This window comes from Salvelinus fontinalis, chromosome 15 (genome assembly GCF_029448725.1).
Source record: "Salvelinus fontinalis isolate EN_2023a chromosome 15, ASM2944872v1, whole genome shotgun sequence".
NCBI lineage: Eukaryota > Metazoa > Chordata > Actinopteri > Salmoniformes > Salmonidae > Salvelinus > Salvelinus fontinalis.
This window is the reverse complement of record NC_074679.1, coordinates 42,479,360-42,485,359: the sequence shown is the minus strand read 5'-3', so window position 1 is coordinate 42,485,359 and position 6,000 is coordinate 42,479,360.

The window sequence follows — 6,000 nt, the reverse complement described above, 5'->3', positions numbered from 1 at the left end:
CAGAATGTTGGACAAGGGGTCCTTTGTCCAGAACAGTCGTTGTTTGGATTTAGAACATTGTTTTTCCCTCTTGAATTAGCAAGCACACTGGCTAAGTGGCGCAAAGCTCTCCTTTCTGAAAAAAGGCACACAACGCAACACGCCTAACGTCCCGAATAAATTTCTAAAATCTAATAAAACTATATTGAAAAAACATACTTTACGATGATATTTTGACATGTATCAAATAAAATCAAAGCCGGAGATAGTAATCGCCTATAACGACGGCTTTTCAAAAGGCAATTCCAGGTCCATCTGCGCGTTCTCCAGAAAACAGGAAATGGATGACTCGTCGTGTCAAGAGGATATATTCCACCTCAGACCAAGATAAACACTTAATTTTTCCTCTCACTTCCTCTTGACATCTAGGGGAAGGTGTATGACGTGCATGTATACTCATACGTATCATGCCCATTTATAGGCAGGCCCTTGAACAGAGCATAATTTTCAGACTTTCCACTTCCTGGTAAGAAAGTGTGCTGCCAAATGAGTTCTGTTTTACTCACAGACAAAATTCAAACGGTTTTAGAAACTAGAGAGTGTTTTCTATCCAATAGTAATAATAATATGCATATTGTACGAGCAAGAATAGAGTACGAGGCCGTTTAAATTGGGCACGTTTTTCCCCCAAAGTGTAAATAGCGCCCTCTATCCTCATCAGGTTAAATTACTTGTTGGTTATTACTGCATTGTCGGAACTAGAAGCACAAGCATTTCGCTACACTCGCATTAACATCTGCTAACCATGTGTATGTGACAAATAAAATTAGATTATTTGTATTTATTAAGGATCCGCATTAGCTGCTGCCAAGGCTAACTGTTTTCATTTTTTAACCTTTATTTAACTAGGCAAGTCAGTTAAGAACAAATTCTTATTTACAATGACAGCCTACCGAGGATCAGTGGGTTAACTGCCTTGTTCAGGGGCAGAACAACAGATTTTTACCTTGTCAGCTCTGGGATTCGTCCAGCGCTCTTACCACTAGGCTACCTGCCGTCATAAAATAATTTACGATAAAACACATCATATAACATTATCATCATATAACATAATTACACATATCTACAATACAAAATGTATATTACCACCATAAAACAATATTACAATGTACGTGTGTGTAGAGTGCGTGTGTCTGTACCTGTGTGTGTGTGTGTCTTCACAGTCCCCGCTGTTCCATAAGATGTTTTTTATCTGGGTTTTTTTTATCTGATTCTACTGCTGGCATCTTTTACCTGATGTGGAATACAGTTCCATGTAGTCATAGTCATAGTCAGTCTGTTCTGGACTTGGGGATTGTGAAGAGACCTCTGGTGGCATGTCTTGTGGGATATGCATGAAGGTCCGAGGTGTGTGCTAGTAGTTTAAACAGACCGCTCGGTGCATTCCACTTGTCAACACTTAAAAAACAAGTAGTGATGAAGTCAATCTCTTCTCCACTTTGAGCCATGAGAGACTTACTTACTGACTTCATTGTCCCAATGGGAAAATATTGTTGCAGTGTCATGTACGCATTTAAAGTGGCGTTTAAATACAAAACAAAATTGACAATACAACTTTCATAACAGTTACATACCAATAAAACTTTTTTTTTAAAGACTAGCCTACTGGCCTTACTGGGTCGATAGGAACATTAGCCCGAGCTATTTAGGAGGGATATCACACCTGGCAGAAATGATTGTCTAGATCTATTTTTCCTGCTGAGGGGTGCCCTATACCTGCGCCCAGAGGGGAGTAGTTCAAAGTCCGGATACAGGGGGTGGCTTGGGTCTAAAATGATTTTGTGAGCCTTGCGGAGGGTCCTGACCTTAAAGATCTCATCCAGGCCTATCTGTTTGACTCCAAGTACCTTGCTTGCTGTGGTGATAATCGTTCTCAGCATATTTCTCTGACTGGCAGTGGCATTGCCAAACCAACAAACAAATACAAACATGCATATCATTAATGTTAACTCTGCTGCCCTGTTCTAAGCCAATTGTAATTTTCCTAAGTCCCTCTTTGTGACACCTTACCACACGACTGAGCAGTAGTCCAGGTGTGACTAATCTAGGGCCTGTAGGATCTGCCTTGTTGAAAGTGTTGTTAAATAGGCAGAGCAGTGCTTTATTATGGACAGACTTCTCCCCATCTTAGCTACTGTTGTATCAATATATTTTGACCATGACCATGACACTCCAGTGATTCGCCAAGCAGTTTAGCCACACCAACTTGCTCAATTTCCACATTAGCATTTAGCATTTAGCGTTTAGCATTTAGTGAATGATTTCTCCAAAACACAATGCTTTTATTTTTTGAAAATGTTGGACTAACATATTCCTTGCCACCCATTCTGAAACTAACTGCAGCTCTTTGTTAAATGTTGCAATAATTTCAGTCGCTGCAGTAGCTGACGTGTATAGTATTGAGTCATCCGCATACATAGACACACTGGCTTTAAAAAAGATTGAAAAAAGTAAGGGGCCTAGACAGCTGCCCTGGGAATTATACCTGGATTAAGTTGGAGAGGCTTCCATTAAATAACACTTTCTGTGTTACTCTTTATCCACAATATAGCAGGGGGTGTAAAGCACCACCATAGCACCATTTTTTCCCCCAGCAGCAGACTATGATCGATAATGTCAAAAGGCGCACTGAAGTCAAATAAATCAGCCCCCACAATCTTTTTATCATCAATATCTCTCAGCCAATCATCAGTCATTTGTGTAAGTGCTGTGCTTGTTGAGTGTCCTTCCCTACAATCATTCTGAAACTATGTTGTCAATTTGTTTACTGTGAAATAGCATTGTATCTGGTCAAACACTTTTTTTTTTAAAGTTTACTAAAGGTTGGTAACAGGCTGATTGGTCAACTATTTGAGCCAGTAAAGGGGGCTTTACTATTCATGGGTAGCGGAATTACTTTTGCCTCCCTCCAGGTCTGAGGGCACACACATTCTAGTAGACTTAGATTGAAGATATGGCAAATAGGAGTGGTAATATCATTTGCTATTATCCTTAGTAATTTTCCATAGAAGTTGTCAGACACCGTTGGCTTGTCATTGTTGTTGTTTCACTTCTTCCAGACTCACTTTACGGAATTCAAAACTACAATGCTTGTCTTTCATAATTTGGTCAGATATGCTTGGATGTGTAGTGTCAGTGTTTGTTGTTGTCATGGCATGCCTTAGTTTGCTAATAATTAAAGTAGTTGGCAACATCAGTGGGTTTTGTGATGAATGAGCCATGAATGATGGAGCTGAGTAGCCTTTTTGCCCAAAGTTTTATTTAAGGTGCTCCGAAGCTTTTTACTTTTGATCTTTATATCATTTATCTTGCTTCACAGCGCAGTTTCTTCTTCTTTTTATTCAGTTCAGTCACATGGTTTCTCAATTTACAGTACGTTTGCCAATCGGTTGTGCTGCCAGACTTATTTGCTATACCTTTTGCCTTATCCCTCTCAACCATACCATTTTTCAATTCCTCATCAATCCAAGGGGATTTAACAGTTTATACAGTCATTTTCTTAATGGGTGCATGCTGATTAGTAACTGGAATAAGCAATTTCATAAATGTGTCAAGTGCAGGGTCTGGTTGCTCCTCATTACACACCACAGACCAGCAAATATTCTTTACATCATCAACATAAGAATCACAACAAAACTTATTGTATGACCTATTATACACTATATTAGGTCCATCCTTTGGAACTTTGGTTTTCCTAGATATGGCTATTATATTGTGATAACTACATCCAATGGATTTGGAAACTGCTTTAAAGCAAATGTCTGCAGCATTAGTAAAGATGATATCAGTACATGTTGATGATTTCATTCCTGTGCTGTTTGTAACTACCTAGTGTATGTGTTGCACTCCCTTGTCCTACATTGTTGATAAGGCTGTTAGAGAGCCCATGTGAAACAATTAGGTAATAATGTAGAATTACTTTCATGAATAAATCTTCTTAAACTATATAAGTAATGTACATCTACGAGTATGTCATAACATTCAAAGCATTTATAAGCATTGTGAGAAATGCAATTAATAAGAAATACCAACATTTTAAAAACATTTATAGGTAGCCTATTTAGTCTTCATAAAGTACCGTAATCGGAAGTTTACATACACCTGAGCTAAATACATTTAAACTCAGCTTTTCACAATTCCTGACATTGAATCCTAGTAAAAATTCCCTGTCTTAGGTCAGTTAGGATCACCACTTGATTTTAAGAATGTGAAATGTCAGAATAATAGTAGAGAGAATGATTTATTTCAGCTTTTATTTCTTTATTTCTTAGTGGGTCAGAAGTTTACATACACTCAATTAGTATTTGGTAACATTGCCTTTAAATTGTTTAACTTGGGTCAAACGTTTCGGGTAGCCTTCCACAAGCTTCCCACAATAAGTTGGGTGAATTTTGGCCCATTCCTCCTGACAGAGCTGGTGTAACTGAGTCAGGTTTGTAGGCCTCCTTGCTTGCACACTCTTTTTCAGTTCTGCCCACAAATTTTCTATAGGATTAGGGCTTTGTGATGGCCACTCCAATACCTTGACTTTGTTGTCCTTAAGCCATTTTGCCACAACTTTGGATGTATGTTTGGGGTCATTGTCCATTTAGAAGACCCATTTGGGTCGGCCTTTCAGGTTTTGTCGATATAGGACTCGTTTTACTGTGGATATAGATACTTTAGCACCTGTTTCCTCCAGCATCTTCAGAAGGTCCTTTGCTGTTGGAAATTGCTCCTAAGGATGAACCAGACTCTTTTTTTTCTGAGGTCTTGGCTGATTTATTTTATTTTTCCCATGATGTCAAGCAAAGAGGCACTGAGTTTGAAGGTAGGCCTTGAAATACATCCACAGGTACATCTCCAATTGACTCAAATGATGTCAATTAGCCTATCAGAAGCTTCTAAAGCCATAATTTATGGAATTTTCCAAGCTGTTTAAAGGCACAGTCAACTTAGTGTATGTAAACTGCCGACCCACTGGAATTGTGAAACAGTGAATTATAAGTGAAATAATCTGTCTGTAAACAATTGTTGGAAAAATTACTTGTGTCATGCACAAAGTAGATGTCCTAACCGACTTGACAAAACTATAGTTTGTTAACAAGAAATTTGTGGAGTGGTTGAAAAACGAGTTTTAATGACTCCAACCTAAGTGTATATAAACTTCCGACTTCAACTGTATAACCAAACATTATATTGAAACTTGAATGATGTTGTATCTGTATGGGCCAAGGATTACATGGATTTTGGTCCATGCCTATTTCCCAAACAAACATCTGCTAATATGAGAACTTGTTTAGTGTTAAATATGATAATTAACATTCAAGTAAATCCTCCTGTGACAATGTATTCATTTGAATGATTATGGTGTGTTGGGTAATTGGTGAAGGACATCTCTTTCTGTTCCCTAACTCAATGCTTTCATAATCCATCAGCGTTGTCTGCTTTACGTCACCAATGCACCTGCACTACCGGTTCTGTGGAGCACTTGGTCATGATCCTATTGAATGAAACAGGCTTCACGTGCGCTCTAAGTAATAGCTTATAGATTTATGTCATGATTGTCAAAAGATATCTGTTTTTCCACTCTGCTATGTCTGGATCCATTCGATTGTTGTCATGGCGAATAATTCGAAGGGATAATTAAGTTTCCTCACTTGAGGAGATCATGACTCGGACAGACGCTTGGACAGACGCTCGGAGAGTCATCCTACTTTCACCAAGCCACGAAGTGGTGATGTGCAGTTCGCAAACGATTCGTTATTTTTGAACAACTCTTTTCATCATGATTTTCTTGTGAATCTTTCAGATTTTTGTCCTTGTTTTGACCTGCTGGCCACAATGAATTCTACGTAGGATTAATACGCGCTCCTCCGGCTCAGCAGCTCAAGAGCCCTGGATTTAAAGTCTATGCTCTGGAGACGTGCTCCGACCAACACCTGTCTGTCATACACTAGGTGTACAAAACATTAGAAACAC